Source organism: Tyto alba, unplaced genomic scaffold (assembly GCF_018691265.1).
Source record: "Tyto alba isolate M040663 unplaced genomic scaffold, T.alba_DEE_v4.0 Super-Scaffold_45, whole genome shotgun sequence".
In the NCBI taxonomy this organism is placed as follows: domain Eukaryota; kingdom Metazoa; phylum Chordata; class Aves; order Strigiformes; family Tytonidae; genus Tyto; species Tyto alba.
Window position 1 is genome coordinate 13,870,323 of NW_024881321.1, and position 23,429 is coordinate 13,893,751.

Here is a 23,429-nt window from a genome sequence, read left to right on the forward strand (position 1 = left end):
AACAGAGGAACTTCATTTACTTCATAGGATTTACATCCATGCCAGGATTTTTGATACTTTTTACCTTGAAAGAGTAACTTCTTATCTGCCACTATACTGCATGACTTATTTAAAAAAAATCACTACTATTTGTTACACATTTTGATATTCCAAGATGACAGATACTATAAAATTGAAAGGTATTATTCTTATTCTTATTCTTATTCTTATTCTTATTCTTATTCTTATTCTTATTCTTATTCTTATTCTTATTCTTATTCTTATTCTTATTATTCTGTAATTTAAGAACATGGAGTCCTTCATGCTTTTAACTGACCCATGTAAATTCCATATTCTTGGTCATTTAGCAATTATACTATAAAAATTAAAGGCTTGGAACTAATTTTTTCATTAACATAAATGATTTGGTATTAATATTTTGCCAATACAATTAAGTTTAATACAAGAAATTAGAAACTATAAGTTATTAAGCCATTTTTTCTATCTATCCTTTGTGGAGTTTGAAATAGAGTTTGCCTGACATATTAGTTTCACATTACCATCATATGAGTTTAAAGAAAGGTCATGATTAGTTTTGTACTATTACTGTTCTAGCTCTCAAAATCTTTTGGGAAGTGGATGGGCACATCTTTTAAGATGTCACAAAAAGACAAAAAGTGGAAATTAAATGTTATGTAGATACTAACCCAAAAGGACCTTGAAAACTCCTAGTAGAATTCATGTTTCTACTCCTAGTAGAATTGCACATTTCTGAATTGTCTTAATAAGGGTGAGTAGCTCAGTATTGTGGTGCCTGAATACAAGGAAGATCTTGGAGTAGGTATTTCAATCATCTAGATCTCTTGAAGATCTTATCTGATGGGTAGGCTCTGACTATTCTCAGTGTTCAATGGCAACTGTATATAACAGAACAACAGTACAAAATTTCAATGAAAATGTTATTACTGACTGCTTTATTATATACTAATAAAGTTATCTGGGAGAGAATTCTAGTGGTTCATCTACCTCTACCACATCCTAAGACCCTTTTCTAGTCATCACATGACAGAGAAAGGACACATGATTATACAGCTCTGTGACTAATGATACAGGATATTTAATTTCCTGTTCAAGATATGTGTTTGACATTTTAGACAAAGATAATCTAAGGGAAAATACACAATATTTCTGAGAAACAAGACTCCAAATCTCTCTTCCTGAAAACCTCTTGACTCTTTTGATTAGTTTAGAAAACATTCACCATAAATAAATTTCTGATTCCAAATTTATTGTAAAAGAAATGTAGGCACCTTAGGACACCTGCAGAACTATCTTTTTGAATATGCTTCCAAACAAAAGGACTCTCTATTACAGATTATGGAAGTGAGCAAAACATTTCTATTGCCTGTTTACCTTCTCTCTACATCAAAACTGCACAGACAAAGCCTATTATAACCACATTAAAAAAAAAAAAAAAAAAAAAAAAAACAACAAAAAACACACCAAAAAAAAAAAAAAAAAAAACCACAAAACCCCCAACCAAATTAAAAACCCAAACTCACAAAACAAAAACCTGGTGATGAAGATGTAGTTCAGTGTTGCAAAGAAGAGAAAATATAAACTCCCAAAGGGATGATTATTTTCACAAAAATGACAAAGAAGGCTTCATGACTGAAAGTTAAAGTCAGGAAAACACACATGTCCAACATAAACTTAAGTAAGAGCCATTATCAGTTAAAACTGTGAAAGGAAACATTAAGTATTTTACTCCTTTCAGTACTGTTTTCAGGATTAAGCAACATTCTCACATTTATCCTTTACCAAAGTTATAAGACCTGTTTATTTAATAAATCATATTAATGTTCGGCTGTTTCCGTCATGTCTCTAAAATATATACAGACATAAACATTGCTATCTCATAAGAAATTGCCAAAGTGCTCAAGAAAAGAGTTCGTGCTTATGCATAGATTATTATTACATCCTGACCCACTGTAACATAATTTGTTAGTGATTACTGTGCTGGAAACTACTGAAACAGTTTTCCTTAGAGGCTGGATGCAGAGATTGTTGCGTTTCTTTGAAGGAATTTCTTATTCTCTGGATAATGCACAAATCTCTTTCCTAGCAAGGTTAAAATAATATTTGCACTCTTCAGAACATATAACCCCCTTTATGAACTGTGTATCTTGTTGTCCTGAAAGACAATAATGTACACACTTTATAGTTTATAATAGTGGAAAATAATCTAAATGTATTCAGTTCAGATGTGAGTGTCGTAATTTTGACCTTTTAAATATTACTGGTGCTTGAAGTGCAACCAAATTCCAAAGTTCAGCTGTATGTCTCTGTCATAGAGACTTGCCAAGAATTGAATCAGGCAGGTGTTCATCTATTGAGTTTATCAAAAAAAGTTTTATTTTAACTGAAATTGTTTTAAGAATCCAACAAATATTAATAACATACAGGTTCAGAATGCCAAAGGGAATTAATACTACACACCCAGTTTAAGAATTCTTTAGGTTTAGGGTTAAGGCTCCAAAATGTTCAACCACTGACCTTATAAAGTAAGTGTTCTCAACATTCAAAGGAGTTCCCTTGGGTGGTATCTGAACCCAAGGGGAGAGTCCCTGACTGCAGACCTGCTTCTCTGAGGAGGACTGGCTCAGTTCTTCCCTGCGGTGGGGCTCCATTTATACCCTAGTCTAATCTGATCTGTGAACATACATGGTCATGTTAGTCCCCATTGTCTGAGGCCCTTAACTTTACTCTTTGACTGAGGTGTGTATGTGACCATACCATAGTCACTGCAAACATGCATGGTTTCATGTTTGAGAATTTTCTAGTGGTGTTGGGGAGGATGCATCTGCCACAACCTCAAACACATCCCGTCCTCCCAAGAAGATAAAATCCAAGATGTGCACCAACTGTACACCACACACATGTCCAAGTTTCCATAAACCTAAACTCATGGACCACACAGTTCATCAAGGGACAACCTAAAAATACTGCCCTTTTTAGTTGTTCTCAGTTAAGAATTGTTTGCAAGTTATTGGTCATCCATGTTGTCAAAAACAAGATGTATGTAGTTCAAGACTAATTTTACTAAATTTAGCTAAATGTAACTAGATCTCTATTATAAGCATTTATAACAAAACACAGGTCTTAAAATGATCAGGTGAACTGGACCTTTAGACATCCTGTTTGTCTTTGTTACCTGCAAAAGGATGTCAGACTGCCAGTTCTTGTAGAGGTGTTGATAATAGTAGACATCTGTAGTTAAGGCCTAACCAACTGGAGAGGAGATTTCAATGTATTTCAGAAGCTGAAAAATATATCTTACAGAAAGATTTGAGAATCTTATTTATTTTATCAAAAAAAAAAAAAAAGAAAGGAAGTAACTTAAGGCAGCTTTCCAAGTCACCTAGAGATAAAATTTATAATATTAAAGATTACATTGAAATATGAAAGCAGATTGAGCACCCCTACTTGGAGGCTGAATTCATACTGCAATTACTTTTTTTTTTTTTTTTAAGGTAGGATCAATTTTCAACAAAACAGGTAACCTGAGACTGAGGTACATTCTCTCCATCCTTGAACACTTTTTATTGAATGTAAAAAGCCCCAAACAGGTGGCACAGAGAATGACAATCTCTATACACTGTATTACATGTAAGGTCATTTGATGCTAGATGTCCATTTTAACTTTAAAATCTATTAATATATAATTAGTATTAGTTATTACACAGACACTGCTTGGGAATAATCCCTTGGAATATACTTGTTTCTGTAGTTGGAACATTCAAGTTGTCCATATACTTTCTGTGTTTTCTAATCTGACAGGTTTCCAAGCCTTAAAAATGATTTTCTGTTTTAAAATTTTGTTTTAAAGCCATCTTAAAAGTTCTTCATTATATAGTGTTTTACTGCTTTTAATATAAATCTAAACATTTTAACAGCATTTTATATGCTATTGACAAGATATTTTTATCTGAAGATTTTCTTGGCCTCTTCTTTGTATTAGCTACTCATGACATAAAAGAAGACAGATGTTTCACAGATGTGGAGGAATAAGAGTTCATTAATAATTAAGATACTCAGTTTCATAATTGCATAAACTATATAGATAAGTACCACATAAAGAATTTGTTCTACCACATCAGGCTGTAGAGAAACATGACATTAAAAATGAATTTTTCCCCCTGCTATGTTTTGCATATGGAAATTCTAACTACAGATCTCTTTGTGTGTGTGCATTCATTTTTTCTGTTTATTTTCTTTTAACAGAAGTCCCTGAAATCTCTAGCTACATTGATCATGTGTTTTTGACAAGCAACTTTTGTTTGTTCCCACTCCAGGCTCACATTCTCTGCTGTGCTTTGTCATTACTGGTTGTGTCAATCATGCATCTCCACAACAAGTGCTGTTATAGAAGAGCAGAGTGATATTTAAAATGTCTAATCAATTTTAAAACATATGTTATTACACTATAACACTAAAACCCACATAATTGCTGTAGCAGTATAGATTTGTTTAAGACCAGCATGTGCATTCTAGTCAAATTGTATATGTAATGGAGATTTATATAAATTACATATTCTGAAGTTTTTTACAAAAGCTCTATCTATTCCTTTTTTTGTTATGTTTTGAAATTAGAGTGTGGCAAATTTTCTAAAACTCAAAAGTTTAAGTAATATGTGGTGGAGGGAAAGGAAGAGAGAGGAAAATTAATATTTTGGAAAAGATAAGCAGGGGAGGATGCAGTAGGCTGTGCTCACATAGAAAGTGCAACCATGGATTGTTTTACATTATGTTGCTCTGAGAAAGATCTATTAGGATTAGAAATTTTATATTAAGAAAGACATGTGCCATATTACTCTTCATGAATTAAGAGAAACTGGGTGTCCATCTCTTTTTGGAGAGCTGCTTACAAAATCCTAATATTGGCACTAGAAATGCATATTACATTGATTTGCTGTAAAGCACTGCAAGGTAACACTAAACTTTTGAGTAGTCTCTGCAGTATCTGTTCTTGTTTAGGGTGAATGGAATGTATAGAGCGGCTGTTGTAGTACATCACTAGAATTAGTTTCCTGGGATTAGCATAATGCTATTCTATGAATCCTCCTTTTCATTTTACTGCTTCTTTGTGGCTGTTTGTTTATAGAAAATCCTATCAATCACCTGGACTCATTAAAAGTCTGCCTAAACTGCACAGTTCTGTATAATTTTCTTTACCATTATTTTTAAATCTGTGCATGGGAAACCAGAGTCTATGCAATTTTTTATTCAGCATAACACTCTCCTTTGAGAGGTAGACTAGATTTACATCAAGGCTGATTATGCGAGGATATGATCAAGCTGCTAAAAAAGTATGCAAAAACATCTACACTTTTCATTAAAAATGATCATTTTGATACAGAAAAATTGTTTGGTCTGGGATAGCAAGAAAATATTTTGCAAATGCTGTTCCAGAATAATGATATTCAGGCACTGCCTAACAACCCATTTCAACATAAAGGTTTGGAAACACTCTAGAGAAACCTACTTCTGTAGGGACAGATTTAAAAACAGCTTTGAAGCTTTTTTCCAGCAAAGCCAGGTCTACTGGAGTGAAAGCTTGCCTTTCTCTCACCTTCCTTTCTTTCCTCTGCTCCTCATCCAAGTGATAGTAGAAATGTATTTAGCTGAATACAGCTCCTACCTGCAGCATTATATATGTCTTTTAGTGACTTGCACTGAAAGTTACATGATTGTAGCAATTCAACTAATTTAAAACAGTGTTTAAATATTTAATATATAGTTGTTTTGGGTTTTCTGTTTGTTTGCTTGTTTGTTTGTTTGTTTGTTTGTTTTTCAATCCACATTTAAATAGGAAGGTTGTTGTCCTTATGACTTTGTGGGGAAACTATTAAAAGTCTTTATAAATATGTGAGAGGGTGAAGCTGTGATTTCACTGGATCCAATTAAAAAAAATACTAAACAGGTCCAAAATAACATCTTGAGTGTTTCGTAGAATCAAAGAGTGGTTTCTTGGAATAATCCTTCTGAAATCTTTTTAATTTCACAGCTAGTTATGAGTTAGCTGTGTTTACATTGGTATCATAATTACATGCTTTCTACATATCTTCCATCCCTTGATGTCTTTCCCACTTTACTTTTATCATGTTGACAACTGGATATGGATTTAGTCATGTTCTCCTGCATATTATAAAAACAAAGACACTAAAGAGAAACAGCATGCATTGTGCAAATATTTAATATCTTTCACATAACTAAAGCCTCAATAAAATTTCAGCTACAAGGACAAAATTCAGAGGTTTTCCCCCCTTAGAAAAAAATTGTTTGAAGTAACCTTTCTAGTAGCAGTGAGAACTAGAAGAGGTTAATTAAGCTATGTGAATAGACCTCTGAGGATCAATATAAGGATATGACATGCATACATAAAATCCTCCCTTTCTTGAAGAATTAGTGGAGGAAAATGGTCCACAAGTAATGTAGTCTGAATAGAAAAGCAGACTTCTTTTTTGTATTTTAGTCAACTCAATATATTTAAGTTTGCTTATTATTTTATAAGTTTATTGACACCTTCGGTTTGTATAAATTAGTATTTCAAGCTTATTGGGGTATTTTGATTCATCTGCATTTAACCTGTAGATGGCATCACTACTACATGTACAGATGGAACTATCCAAAACAGGGGTAATACTGAAAAGATGAAGTTTCTTAAAACACTTCAATACTGAAAATAATGGATGAAATACATTAGAAACTGTAATTTCCCTCAGTGTTTCAGTGGCTTTTAGGTCATTCTGTGCACATTTTGTGAGCCATATACTGAGACATCTTTTGGAGTAATATTGTTAGAGGAGGGACATGATGTTAGATAAATCACATAATGTTTAGTTTTCTTGACTCTTGGGTATGCTGCCCTAGTTTCTTTGACTTTCTTATCATTCATTACTCGTATTGAGATAGTATCTCTGAGGCATAGATGCCCTTTTACATGTTGTACAAGTGTAGGAAAGAGAAGTTTCCCCCTGCCTTGTTTTTATTATTCAGGAAGTACTGAAGTGGAGACTGAGGAAGCAATTGATGAAGGGTTTTTACCCCTTCTGACTCTTTTCTGGGTGATCATGGCACAGGGTCATGCCATCTTGGTTCCTCAGTTTCCAATGCTCACAAGAATTTCAAGCTGAAATCATACAAACTGACCAGTGCTTTGCACCTGAAGTTTGTTTTCCTGACTTCATAATCAAAACAGTCCTTTGGAATTTCAGGAAAATACATAGTGGGTCTTAAGGCCTGAGGTTATAATTATGGTTATTGTCATTGGAGAGTGTCAGAACACAGTGTAAATAGTGTTGGGTGGAACTGTGGTCAGAACAAGAGCGTCAGTAACAGTTCTACCAGAATCCAAATAAAATACATGGTTTCTTGTTAGCTTCTCTAATATATAGTTTAGGGCAGAATTTGCAATCAACAGCTTTCAAACATTTCCTATATTCACTGAATTAATCCGTTTACCTTGCATGCAAGAACATCAGTTAAAAGGGACTGTGATAATAAAATCTATCTGAGATTTCATCAGTAACTCCTGCAACAATTTGTTGAGTTTCTATGAATCAAATGTATATAAATTCGAGAGATATTTATTAAAATTTTAGATGTCTCAGGGACATTGTTTCTTGCTGCTGTGATTTGTCCACATGGGGGCAAACATATAGTCAACAGATTATTGCAGATATGACTGAAATTTTTTTCTCAGTTTGGAAACACTTCTATTTGATTTTGGATACAGAGAAAATAAATGAAGGAAAAAAATAAAAACCAGCAAAAATATTCCAGAATACCCGTTATCCATTGATTTCCATTGCACTTGTTTTGCTGTAAACATTAATACTAAATTGCCAGATTCTCTAGTGTGAAAGCAGTGTTCCTTCCCTGATACATCAAACCTCAATAAAAAGAACAAGTCATCTGCCACAAGTTGGCACTAGTGACTAGCTTGACTTGTTTCCCTTGTATGGGTTCCTATGTAAAAACACTACCTTCCTAACATGAGCTTAAAAACTGTATCACCTATCAGGTAAGGAAATGTGTCCATCTTCTCTAAAATCTGATGCATACAGTACTGTTGATAAACAACTACCAATCTTTATTTGAGAGAGTTGGGTTTTTTCAGCCTGGAGAAGAGAAGGCTCTGGGGAGACCTTATTGCGAGCTTTCAATGTGTAAAGGGGGCTTATAAAACAGAGGGAGAGAGACTTTTTACCAGGGCTTGTAGTGACAGAATGAGGAACAACAGTTTTAAACCAGAAGAGGGTAGCTTTAGATTGAACATATGGAAGAAATTTTTTATGAGAAGGATGGTGAGACACTGGAATAAGTTAGCCAGAGAAGTTGTAGATGTCCATCATTGGAAGTGTTCAAGGTCAGGCTGGACAGGCTTTGAGCGCTTTGATGTAGTAAAAGTTGGCCCTGCTTATGGCAGAGGGGCTTGAACTAGGTGATCTTCAGAGTTCCCTTCCAACCCAAACTATTCTGTGATTCTACGAATCTGTGATTCTACCACAAGCCTTTTGGCTTGTCACTGCCTTCAATCATAGCCAGTTCTGCTTCTGTATAATTTCAACCATCAGTGACCTAAAACTTTTTCCTTAGTTACTGAATTTCTTCTTTTATGAAACTTCAGATCATAATTTCTCTTTCTGTCTTGTCATGTCAACCCATATTTAACCTGATACGAAGTGACAGTTCTGACTCACTGGGTCCTGTACACATTTCTCATTCAAATGAACTCTTCAGCAAGAGCTTTACCTGTATCTTGCATATATTTAGATGATAGTGGCTGATGAACTGCAAGCCCCCAATATAACTAAGTTTTTTACTCTTAGTCTTTCCTATTCATTTAATTCAGGTACTCATAGATTTACTTATCCCGTCAGTTTGCCCAGCTTAAAGGGCCTTGTAGTTTTCCTGAAAGTGATTCCACATTGTGTGTCTTACTCTACTCTTAAGAAGTGCCTACATTAAAATACCTGCGACCATCTTGAGATGAATAAGTAATGTTTGAACTGCTTCCTTCATGACTGAAGTAACATTATTTAAACTTGAATGTAATTTACTGAAAGTACATGTATTTACACTAAGGAAACAAATTGATTTCCCCAAAATAATAATCTATTATTATCTATGTGTTTTAGGAAAATTAGAGTCTGAGAAATAAATTATGTTGTTTTGGATAAAATCAGGCACTCTTGAAAATGACATCAGTATAATCTGAGTTATCCACAGATCAGTTTAAACTGTAAGGGTTTTTAAAGTTCTGAGCTGCAGGTTTTGCTCTATGGCAAGTTATTATACAGTAAGTGCACAAGAGACAACATGATATGATTTCAGAGACTAATCTTGGCATATTCTCAGCATTCAGATTATTTGTTCTGAATGCAAAATAAACATGTACTATGGTATGCAATACTTTTGTTGGTGAATTGTCTTTCATTTTATAGAAAATATGCATATACATACACTCAAATACAGTTTTGAGAATGAACACATAAAAAATGGACTGCTGTACCAGTTGAATCATAAAGTAAGCTAATAGTAGTTTTAAGAAAGTTGGTTCAGATGAATGACAACATCAACTTTGTAAGATATTGCACTTCTAACTTATTTTATTCTGTATATAAATGAAATGTTTTAAACATTCAATTAATTCTAACTGTATGTCATCACATCAGAATACATCAGACATACAAATGTGATACACACATAGATGAACTACAGTGGATATTACAGCAGTGTAGACATAGTAATAGGGATTGTATTACTGACTACTGTATTGAAGATAATAAAATTGCTTATTCCATTAAAATCAACACGTCAAGACACACCTTCAAGGACATATCATGATAGTGTTTTAAAATTAGTCATCTGAGGGTGATTCTTAATTATTACATCTCTAAAATTAATTATGAAATATCTCAGCCATTAGAACAAGTAGCAAATCAACTTTTACTTTTTTGTTTTATAGTTAAATGCTTATTTTCAACTGTAGATGCTATTGGAGATTTTTAAAAATGTGTAAAAACTACAGACTACTTTTTGTCGAAGTAAATGGTGCCAAATTGTTACTTATATCTTTAGATGTTTCATACCCATAAGACAAATATTTTTTAACACAGAAAGTTTATTTTAAGTAATGTCATTTTAAGTAAACTTAAAATGTTTATTTTAAGTTTAAATAAAAATATTTAAAACTACTTGTAATAGTCTAAATGAAAATTAAAAAAAAATACTTTAATGAAATGAAAATAGCAAAGTCTGATACTATTTTGAAAAATTCTTCTGTAAAGGATTTAGACTACAATTACTGAACAGTGTCTCTTGAGCGAAATCACTAAAAATGGGATGATGGCCCAGTTAGATAGCTTTTTTAAATTATTTTCAAAATTTTATAACAACCTTGAAGACAATTAGAAATGTCTAACAGGATTCCATAAACCTCTGCCTCACAGAATATTCTTTTCTCAAAATAGCTTAAGATGATGACAATTACAGTACCCTATGTACAGGTAACACATTTTACAACCAACAATTCTCTGAGTAATATTAGTAGAGTAATAGTGGAATAATAAACACCCTCTGTACCCACCTCTTAGCCCTTGGCTTATAGCATGGAGCCCCCCAAATTTTTTTAATGTCTAATCACAACATGTTGCTGAATTATATTTTAGAACTATTCAAATTCGTCTTAATTTCATCTTAATTTTTAATTATAACAAGCTAATTTTTTCCATGTGTTCTATATCAGTTTCTTCATCTCCAGAAAAAAAGATCAAAAATATTGAATTTCAGTTTCATTGTTTAAATAAGCTGATATATACTACTTAATGTTATAGTTTCTTCTCCATCTGCCAAAGAAGCCAGACCGGTAAAGAGATAAGATACAGGAAAGAAAATGCGATAAATGACCTGAGAGATGAAGAAATATTTAAAGAATTTGGTACATACTTTGCTCACTTTGCTTTCTAGAACATGATCAAAATAGTTCTGTGAAAAAATAGGAAAACTAATTTTTCAATGATATTAATGGAACTTTAGAAGCAGAGTGTGATAGAAGTGTCTTCCATTAGTTCTTTATTAACTTAAAAAATATACAAGCTTTTTGTTCCAAATTGCTTTATCAATGTAGTTCCTGTACAAAAACAAACAAACAAACAAACAAAAAAACCCACAGTTTTTTAAATGAGGAAGTTAAGCCAGGTTTGCTGTATTACTTACTCATAAATCAACACAGGTTGTGAAACTATTTTTGTGGATGTTACAGGATCCCTGCCTTTGTATTGCTACCTCTAGATCAGAGAAGTTGCCTTCCTCATGATCAGAATAATACAACAGAAAGAAATAAAATGTGTGAGCACACCTGGAGAGAAATTTGCAACCAAGATTTAGCCATCTGAAATAACTAAAATATGGCTGATGTTCTTTCAGATTGGGAAGAGGCAAAGCAGATGAGAAGGCAAGAAAAGTATACAGAGCATTTGAGAAGGAGGGGTTAGAAATAAGAGCTAAGATGAAAATGAAAGGGGTTTTTATTATTCTTTTTAAAGTAATGTTGAGGTCTTAGAGTATAATCAAAAAAGGAAGTAAAGGTGAAGAACATTTGAGGTTTGCTGATTAGATGGAAGAAATTACACAGTCAAAGCAACAATAGAAAACTTATAGCACCATAAGATTTAATGTTTCTGAAAGCTCAATAAAAGGAGCCCAACATTTCTCAAGGACAAACAGGCAGTTTTCCAGGTATGTGTAAACCTCAAAGACAACTTTCTATTTTCCAGAGACAAATTCTGAAGGTGAGTCAATGTCTTTCTGTTGACTGTGAGGTTCTGGAGAAAGTCCTAAAGTAAATTAAAAAACAGGTTTTTTTTTTTGTTTTGTTTTGTTTTGTTTTGTTTTGTTTTGTTTTGTTTTGTTTTGTTTTGTTTTTTTACATTTTTTCCTTAAAACTTACAAATTGAAAACTTTTAACTCTCTTCCAGTTCTGGATATTTCTCTGGAATATAAACATCTATCACTGCCAGAATATTTAAAAATGTAACTTGGATAAAATGGAAAATAGAACTAGATAATATATATCACAGTTCTTTCAGGGTTGCAAGTAATATAGAGATTCAGGGAAATTGTGAAACTCACTCTACAGAAACCTGAGATGGGAACATAAGGATTCAGATAGTAACTCCTGAGAAGGCCACTGTGACATAGAAATAAGATTTGGATCTCATTCCTGGGTTTTCCTTGAACAGAACTTTTAGCTTTCAGCAGAAAGCCAGCCTAATGTTTTTGGGGAAACAAGACATTTACAGCTCTTGTTGATGGTGCCTTTGAAATGGTGAGAGAGCACAGATCTCATTGGAATCTTAATTTTTAAAAATGTCTGGAAGTATTCATTGTGTCTTTTCAGGCTCTACATATTTTGCCAAATGCTCGACTTCAAAAGCAAATATTATCTGAATATGGACCAACTAAGAGCTTCAGGATCTGCCATATAATAAAAGCTTAATGATGCATTTAAAGTGAAGACTGTATAAAATACATTTTTATTTGAATTTCTACCTAAATATAAAGTTGTGAAATTTTCAGGCATGTTTGATTTGGGTCACAGTCTGCAAATCCACTTGACAGATTATAGCCCAAGGACAAAAGTAATCAGGTAGGAAATGATAAACAAGCCTTTTTCTTCTGATAGTGCCCATGTTTGCTGTTACAGAAAACACCAAATCTCAACCATCTTTGTAATTAAGTCAGTCTTTTTTTTCTTACTTCTCAACTAGTTCTGTTATTCTTCTGTCCTAGGTTGAGGCATATAAAGTTTACAGGTCTATACCTCTGCCAGTTATCCTTTTTAAGATAGTAGATTGAAACAAGTTAAGGCTGATTCATTGGCCTCTTTTATATGCCTAAGGGGAGATGATTTGGCTCTGTAGATACTGATCATTCTCCACATACTATGAAAAAGCCTGGAGTGATTAGCTCAAACATACATGCCTAGTCAGATAACTAGAAATCAGGACAGATTAATCCTACCCTTATTTGCTGGCAGCTGCCAGAAGTGTTAACATCTACATAGCTCAGTGAATAATTTCAGATAGAGAATGCATTCAATTAACTTCATCTGTCTCTCATTTTTAATCATAAGCAGTCTTTTATGTTTTACTCTTTTCTCAAAAAGGATAATTTATAAAGTATTCCTTAGTCTCTATATATGCAATATAAATTTTCAGTGTATAAAACTGAGATATTAAGGTTAAAGTCAGTTTGTGGTACTCATTAATTTTCTCCCAAAATTCAGGTGTTTTTTTTTCTATTCACTTTCTGGTTGTAAAGTAATTCTGCAGAATACCCTTTGAAGACAAATAAAAATAAGAAAGCTCAGCTAAAACACATGCAGAGTCTTTGTCTGTTTTTAAGTGTATGGGGTTTTCTGTCATTTGCACTAGAAAGGAGGAAAGAACCCATTCCATTTCAAAGAATTTGACCACTGTGATTATTCTTACCATTTTGTAAAAAATCAGTCATTTGATTTTGTCATTATCAAGCACTAGTGCCCCAGGTAGCCTGTATAAGTTATCTTTCAGCATTCTTTTTCTTTTTGTCTCTCTGTCTCATAAATATTATGCTACTACACTGCTTTGAGATGTATTTGGTTTCTATGGCAAGGTTTTGGTAGTGGGGTGCTGCAGGAGTGGCTTCTGTGAGAATCTGCTAGAAGCTTCCCCCCCGTCCGACAGAGCCAATGCAGCCAGCTCCAAAATGGACCTGCTGCTGGCCAAGGCTGAGCCCATCAGTGACGGTTGTAGTACCTCAGGAATAACATATTTAAGAAGGGTAAAAGAACTGCACAACTGCAGCTGAAGAGAGGAGTGAGAATATGTGAGAGAAAACAACTCCGTGGACACCAAAGTCAGTGAAGAAGGAGGGGAGAAGGTGCTCCAGGTGCTGGAGCAGAGATTCCCCTGAAGCCCAGGGTGAAGACCACAGTGAGGCAGGTTGTCCACCTGCAGCCCATGGAAGTTAATTGTGGAGCAGATATACACCTGCAGCTGGTGGAGGACCCCATGCAGGAGTAGCCTCCTGGTAGGACCTGTGGCTCCATGGAGAGACAAGCCTACACTGGAACAGGTTTGCTGGCAGGATTTGTGACCCTATGGGGGACCCATGATGGATCAATTTGTTCCTGAAGGACTATAGCCTGGGGAAAGGAGTCACTGCCATGGTTTAAGCCCAGATTGCAACTGAACACCACGCAACCGCTTGTTCAGTTTTTTCCCACTCAGGGATGGGGAGGAGAAAATAAAACTAAAGGCTCAGGGATCAAGACAAGGACAGATCACCCTTCATGGTCACAGGCAAAAGACAGGCTCATTTGGGGAAAAAAAAAACCATCAATTTAGTTTGACTAGTCACCACTGAATTTACATATCTAATAAGGTAGAACAGTGAGAAATACAACCACATCTTAAAAACACATTCCCACCACTCTTTGCTTCTTGCCAGGTTCAGCTTTGCTTCCAATTTCTCTATCTTTTTCCTTCCAGTGGCATGGGGGGCAGGAGAATGGGATTGCAGTCAGTTCAATACCTGTTGTTTCTTCCACTTCTTCCTCCTCAAGGTGAGGTCTCCTCACACTCTTTCCCTGCTCTAGCATGGGGTCCCTCTCATGGGTGACAGTCCTCCATGAACTTTCTCTTATGTGAGTTCTTCCCATGGGCTGCAGCTCTTCAAAAGCTGTTCCAGCTTTGGTCCCTACTGTGGGCTGCAGTCCTCCCAATGATGGACTGCTCCAGCATAGGCTTCCCGCAGAGTCACAGCCTTCTTTGGGTGGACCCATCTGCTCTGGTGTGGGGTCCTCCAGCAGGTGGTAATCTACTCCACTGTGGACCTCCATGGGCTGCAGGGCGACAGCTTGCTGTCTTACCATGGGCTGCAGGGGAGTCTGTGCTCTGGTGCATCTCACCCCGCTCTTTTCTTCCACTGACCTTGGTGTTTGCATAGGTATTTCCCTCACAAGGTCTTCTCTTCCTCTCAGTTCCCCTTCTTAAATATGTTACCAGAGAGGCACAGCCACCATCACTAATTGGCCTGTCCTTGGCCAGAAGCGGGTCTGAATTGGACCCGGGGGAGCTTCTAGAAGTTTCTCACAGGAGTCACTTCAGTAACGTCTGTGATAGAGTGGCTTTGGTGGGCACCAGACATTCAGCTAGGTTCAACACAGCAAGATATATATATTTATCTTATTATATATATATATTTCCCTCCCAATTTCTTGTTTTCTCATGCTGCTTTATGTTTTATTCATTTTTAGTTCCTGTTGAAATATTAGAGAAACTCCTCCAAATAATTCCACAGGTTGGTTGAGCTAATTTTCAAGAAACTGAGGTCTTTCACAACAGTTGAAAATTTGGCCACTTGCCATGTAATTTAATAGAACAATTTTGATTTATGTCCATTTTAGATCTTGCTCCAGATATTTTCTTGTACATATTTTTTTTAGTAGATAAATCATTTTCACTAGAGTAATAAAGTATATTTAGGATTACTATTAAATAAATGAAATAATGCTTCACAGCCTAAAGTAAGAGGTCAAATAAGTGACACTATTTAGCTTGGCAAAGTATATTTCAATCTCAAAACTAAATCAGAAATCAGTAATATTTTACGCACATCAAACTGTTTATGTTATAGTACATTTGTTTCACTCATTTTTGAAGGAAAACACATATTTTATTGCCCCAAATTCTCTGTATAAAATTTATCTCAAAAGTCTATTTGACTGCTTTTATTTGCTAATGAAATATTAGTATTGAACTCTTGTGTATTTTAAGTGACTTATGTGGTTATTTTTGTCAGCATCAACTTTATTCCTGAGGGCTGATGCTGTGATATTGTATTCCCTATTTCTTCTGGTGTTTTGATAAATGTTAAGGGAGAACTGCAGAAAGAAAGTGCAATTACTGCTCAGGAAGAAAATGTGACTATGTAGACGGTCAATATATTTATACTGTACTGTAAGTCAGCAGTATGTGCGGGTCAAAGATCAACTCAGAGACATACTTGTACAGAATTGCTTGAAAGACTCTGCAGCTATACTTTGTTTCATTTCAGGCTTTTACCATTTGAAACACTGGAAGACTAGTCACTCTGATTTTAAAAATCTATTTATTTTTTTATTATTTGTATTATTACTGACACTTTCTATGGATAGAGCCAACTTTGTTTAAAGTACTTAATGAGAAGTTCTAATCATCTCTAAATGTGAGAATAAGACAAATGTAGGGTTTGAAAGGACATGAGAAACCACTCACAATTCAGTCTAATTCTGTATTGAAACGGATCAGGTGCACTGACGTTGTCTCTGACAAGAATCTGTCTTTTTCTGAAAAACCTCCAATGAAAGGGAATCTACAGTGTCCTTAAGAACATTGTTCCAGTGCTTTACAATACACATACTGCAGTAAAAAATATATTAGAAAAATGTCATCACTGAAAAGGACATAGCACTTGAAAGCTCTTCCAACGGGCAAAGTAACTTTGCCCAGTGGATACTCAATAGTTTAAGCCATAAAGTGGGAAAAAAAAAAAAAAAAAAAAAAAAAACAAAACCAACCAAACAACACAATAACAAAAACAAAACACCACAAAACAAAACACTGCCTTTATTAAAATGAAATATAAAAAGAAGTGTACAACAAAACGTAACTCTGCAGGAGACAACTTGGAAAGGCAGACAAGAAATATACATGCAATTATACTTTATTTGACTAGAAATAGTGAAGTCAGGTTTTTAGAACTAATTTTTCATCTGAAATATCATCCTTACAATTGCAGAGTGCCCCTTAAAAGCAGAGGCACTGATTCAGCGTTGAATCAGAGGGGAAAATATTACTTACTAAATCACTAGTACTATTTCTTGTACCATCTAGCTTTTTCTTGGAAGCTTTCCACTTGAGCTGACCCCAACCTTTCTAAGCAACTAAGAACACTCAGGATCACAGTAAAAGACGATGTAAGTAGAGGCCTTATGAATATATATTCACAGAAATTACAGTAATTAACTGTATTTAACTGATTACCAATACTGTATTCTGTTAACAAAAAAAAATATTTGGAGATTATTCTGTTATGTAATTCACTTACTGCTGGGAATTTGAGGTAAAATTCAAAATCACTGCAGAATAACTTTCCTTCTTACATCTTTTGTGGACAGGTATGATACACATAATTGAAGAAAACGGCAGATGACTTACTAGCTGGTCTGGAGATTTTGGAACAGATCCAAAAAAGACTATGGTGGTGTCTAAAATAAGAGAGGCTGAAATTTTGTTGCCTAAATTTAAGAAGGTTATCCAAACTATATATAAGTTATAGTGTATTTTGGAAATAAATGTTTGGGAAAATGCCTGGAATTTGAAGATATAAAGTAGATCTCCCTCTTGCTGCCAGGCATCTTGTATTTGAGACTCTAAGTGCTCCCAGATTCAACAGAGGGTGTTGAAGGTGATATAATTAGAATATTTCCTGGAAAATAGGATCTTGGGGTTTAAGGTCAAGTCCTATCAAGTTCAAGAACTGTACCTGAGCTAGAATTTAGGTCAGCTATTTTCTTGTTGTGAAATCTGTTCGTTATTCATAAGCAGATAGACGTCAATTCTTGTTTCTTGACTTGCTTTACTGTTTTCTCTTCAGTTAGGTTCTACTTAGGCTTCTAATTTTCTGCAAAAAAAACTAGTTGTTGATTCTCGTGTTAAGGAAGGTGCCTGTTGTTTAGAGAACACTAGGAACTTAACCATAATTTCTTCTTGACTAGTAGAGCTCTCTGACAGTCAGATCTAATCAGCAGATTTGATTTAGTGAATGTTTGAAGTCTGTACCTTTGCCATGCATTATAGACAGATTTCAGAAGCATATTTGCAACTCTTTAAATGATTGTTCAGATACATGATTTTTAGGAACTGTGTCCTGGTTGGTGCTGGACTAGAGTTCCTGTTGGTCTGGCAGCGGGAGGAGTGCTGCAGCACCCTGAGACCCCAGGGGATCCCCAGGTCCCAGTGCCCTCACCTGTGTGCGGGGGCGGGGGGAGCACAGCTGGAGGGCTGGGCCCCGATTGGCCGATGTCGCGTGTCACGTGACATTGTGCTCACTATATAAAGGCAGGAGTGGGCCAGGAGGGTCTCTCCCTTCTGGGAGTGTTTCTGTGGTGCCTTTGTGTTTGGGATTGCTGGCTGGGAGCAGGTGGGTGTCAGTGGGTGGGTGGTGAGCAGCTGTATTGTATATTACCTGCTGATACAGCTGTCAGCGTATTGTCCTGTTACTGTTATTAAACTGTTTTTATCTCAACCCGCGAGTCTCCCTTTGCCCCTCCGATTCCCTCCCCATTCCCAAGTAGGGGGAGGGTGGGTGAGCGACTGTGTGGCATTTAGCTGCCAGCCAGGCTCAAACCACGACAAACTGTGAAGCCAAAAGTTGAATTGCCTTCAGATGCCACTCTAGTTGGATTAAATTAATAGAAAGGGTCTGTAATTACTTTACAATTGAAACTGGAGTACCTAGAGTGCCTGTCTATAATTTCATACCCATGAACAACCCATTTTCTTTCCAAATTCTTACTAGTGCCCAAGTGATATGAAAATAACCAATCTTAGCAAATTTTCCTTTTTTTTTTTTTTTTCTAATATTTGTGCAGCTACTTGAATGTGAAGTCACAGGAACTGAATACTGATTAAAGTTGTTGATGTGATTTACAAATCTACTGATTTTGATGAGTTATTATTTATAGATTAATGTTTAGAATATTGTATCAAACTTTTAAAATACTTTATAGGAGACAATATTATTTGTGTATTAATGTCTTCAAACATTTTCTTAACTTTGGGATATTGAAAGTAAGTGCAGATACTGAGGAAGACTATAAATTTCTTACAAAAACTGTGTTATAGTGTGTGCTTTGAAAGAACATAAATATCCAGAGCATTCTTCACTTTCCTTGACATTGCATAGTTTGTTTGTCTTTTCAACAGACACAGAAGTATAAATAAACATACTGTAAATCTGAATGCACTTTGGCTTGAAATGTCATTATATTTAAACAGAAATTTTTGATCTATCACAACTTCAGTTTATATATTTGACAACTCCTGTCACTATGAAACTGATCTACTGATGTAATAATAAAGTATGGACAAAATTTACTGCAGTGTGCTAAAGGAGATTAAAATTTTCTTTTGAACCAACACAAAGACAGTTTTCATTTTCACAATATTTAGACAAGAATACCAATATTTGTTTGACTACTATTATGTATTGAAGAGGCTACAGAGGCTGAAACATACACAGGAAAAACTGGGTTAGATTTTCTAGTTTAAAGATTATCACCCACACTGAAGCTTTTCAATACTGGCCTTACAGCACTAGTAGGATTTCTAGACACACACAAAGCTGTTTGGTGTAGATGTCAAACAGTAAACATCTGTTCTTTTTTTTTTGCTTTTTGAGCAGAGTAGGCCCCAGTTTTGTCTTTCCTTTAAATTATTTCACTGTTATCCCTTCATGTGTGGAAGTCTGCTGACTGAGATGCTTCAGACTCTAAACCTCAGTTGCCATAGATACTTCCACGGCTTAACCACACGTATTCTTTCCAACAGTTTCCATTTTTGAGTGCTCTGTTTTATAATTTGCCTGTTCAGGACCTCATGGAATAAGACAGAATCTTCTCTGCTAGGCCTGCTGACCTAGTCACACTTCATTTGACAGGAATGGAGGAATTCAGTGTTATGAAAGTGTTGCCTGTCTGCCATAGAATTTCTCATGTCAGCAATTTCTTCTGAGGAATCCTGGCACACCTATCTTTTTTTGATTTATTCTAGAGAGATTTAACTGTTCTTCTAGAACAACACACAGTTCATAAGATCAAAGCAAAATTTACAGTATTGTCATGTATATTTCTAATATTTTTCTCAGATTTACATCTTTCTCCTACTGATACAGTTATTCTGTTTACTGATGCTGCGTCCATTAAGAATGAACTGTACTTTCCAAAGTGTGACAATATGGTTATGACGTTTACATTTCTCCCCTTTTTCACATATGGCAGCTGTATATTGAAAAAGTTTTCACAAGTTCAGTCCTATGTTGTATGATTTTTCTCCTCTACTTTTTATCTTACATGACTATGAATGTAGTTTTGACAACTTTAAATTTAATGTATGCTATTTTATACTTATTATGCATTGATAATAGAGTTCATATTGTAAAAGACTCAATATAATGAATTTTCTCTCTGGATATCATACTAGAAATGAAGATAATTTAAATGAAATGAGAAAAGATGCAACTTTACTTCAGTGTCCCAACATTTATATCGATAACAGTATTTCTTTTGTTGTTGGACTCTCACAGTCAGTCCTTGCAAAAGTAAATTATACAGTTCATAGTATCCTCTCTTTGTTGTTGAGATATTGTAATTTCGGTTTCCATTTCTATCCTGTCAATTTAAATTTATTTCGGTGAAAACTAAATCATAATCTAGTTTATAGAGTTTAGCTTATTTTTACCTATACTAGCCATAGTTTAAGGAATTTCTATTCTAATTTAATTCGATAATTTTATCTAGACTTCAAATTCTGGATCACTTGGATTATTCCCTCTGAGGATGAGTAATTATTCATTGCTATGTAAATTCAAGTACATGGGGTTTGTGCCTTCAATATTCCTTTGAAGATGAAATATCTTACAAAGCCTGGAGAAAAGCAGGTCAGCTCAATGAGAGTTCAGGGTTTTTTAATTTTGTTTCCTTCGTTAAGACAGGACAAGTGAGGTTTAAAGTCTGTAGAGGTCATTCTTTTGTTTCAGAGTATTGTAAGATTTCTTTGATATATTCTTATAGTATAAATTTTTTTTTTTTTTTTTTTTTTTTTTTTTTTTGAGACTATTTAAAAATCAGGTGCCTGTACCTTGAACTGTGGTTTATGCTTCCAAGGTAATGCACCAAAAGTACTTTCATGATCAAAACAGAAAGAACACCTCATAAAGCTTCTAGAAATAACAATATAAGAGCAAACCTCTTCCTATCTTACTGGGGAAAGTAGATGTCTCTGCAAGAATTTTTGATAAGATTAATACTGAGAAGGAAGCTAAAGACCATGTCAGGAGTTAGGACTTTACACCTGACATCTCAGAATGGTTGGAGGGATTAAAGATATTCTTGCATCCCTTTCAACTGCAAGGACTGTGCAGGCCATGTCTTGTGTGTCTGATATAATCTGGAAATAATGGATCTCTCCATGGAAGAAGGAAAGGAAAATGTTCCTGACATCTTGATGACTCTTGTCACTCTCTGAGAAGACCAAAGGATGTGTGTTCTTTTTCTGTTTATCCCTTGCTTGTGCATTCACTTTTTTCTCCACCTTTCCTCTGCAAATACCAGAGCACGCTTAACTATTTCCCACTAGAAGAAGTGTAGTACATTCAGATACATGTGCCCATGAAATTTTTCCCTCTCATTTTGTATCTTTCCCCTCCCATAAGCACTTGTATTTCCATTAGTCTTCACTGGGCTTCCTCCTTCTTTTCTCTGATCCATCCATGCCACCTTCATCTTTCCAGAAAAGGAAGAGGGGCGGTTCTCCATCAAAAGGAAGCGGTACACTTCTCAACAAGAGTTATAAGATTGTATAAAATGTCATCTTGCTATAACCTGAGTCTGTATTGACAGCTGTGATCCAAACTGACTTCATCCAGAACTGGAGTGTCTTTGATAATTGGTTTCCAATTTAGGACCTTCTCTACCTCAAAGATGGGAACATTTAACCACTCCTTGTCTTTTCTGTTTATTAGGTGCTTCATAAGATAGGTATTCACCTGACTGTGTATCTGAGGAGTATTATACTCTAAACTCACCTTTTCGATTCCTCCAAGCATATATGGTTGGAGGAGTATTGTGTCAGTCAACATGATCCTGACCATACTTGTCACTTTTCACCACAGAATTTATCAGGGCTATATATTCAGATTCTCTACCTGAAACCTTTTATTGTCAGGAATGGTAGGCTTGGTTTTAAGTACTTTAGTTTGTATTCTGTCTAGGACTCTAAAGTGTAGGAGAAGTGACACTTTTGAAATGAAATTCATCTGATAAAATATGGATGTCCAATCCAGGATTAAATCAACTGCTTTCTAAACGTTGCTTCTTCTTTTCTCACTGACTATAAAAAGAACTGAAGGTGTCTAGTTCAGATGTAGATTTTTGTATTGTAAACATCCACATTCAGCCAAATGAATTCACACTAGTGGATACTGTCTACATTTGAGAAAGTAGTTTAATTTTTGTATTATCAAATTCCATTTGACTCTCACAGGCACATGAAATCAGTAGGCATTTCCACTTTGGAGTGCTATGGCTCTTGGATTATTTCTTTACTAAAATAATGCATAAATTGTAGCAGAGATTCCAGGAGTAAAGATGGGAAACCCATGGCTTGCTTTGCCAGAAACAATTGTTAATTGTGAGAAATGGAACCAACCACATCCCTTTTCTATGCCTTTCCCTCTCCATGAATCTTACATTTATTTCAGCACTGACTCACCCCTTCCTGACTACAATATGGTCCAGCTTCAGTGTTATGGCCATAGAATTTTAAAATAACAACAAGTTTAAAATAAACAAAAATAAGTACTTCTTCACTCAACATACAATTAAGCTGTCAGATTTATTACCACAGAATACTGTGGAAGCCAAAAATATAAATGAGTTCAAACACATAAAATTAAAAAAAAAAAAAAAATATTTAAAGTGGTTCAAGTAAAGATTAGACATATTCACAGAACAAAAGTTCATTAAAGGCATAGTGATGTGGACATTATGTTGATGATGTAGACAAGTTGCAGCTCAGAAATTCCGGAGTTGCATTTTGTTAAAAGTTGGGAGAACTATCAATTACTTTATTTTTGTTCTGGTCATTGTTTCTACTCAATTTCTCAGGAGACTGTTTCACCTGAGAATATTGTCAAACTCAAAGCCTTCCCCAAATGAGAGTGACATGGAAGTGAAATCTATTTAAATTCAGATGTAATAAATAGGAAGAAAAAGAGAAAGAAAGGCAACCGAGATGAGGTCAGAGGTTCAAAAACTATCAGGGACTGGAAACAGAGCACTCTGGTAGTTCAAATGCTATTGAAAGACATTTAAAGGACAATGCAATCATCAGATACAGTCAACCCAGGTTCACAAAGGGAAAGACCTGTCTGACTAATATGATATCATCCTATGATAAGGTCAACTGACTAGTGGATGATGGGATGGAGGGTGGTGGATCCTTAGTAAGTTTGCTGATGATACAAAACTAGGAGGTGTTGTTGACTCTCATAAAGGACAAGAGACTTTGCATAGGGAT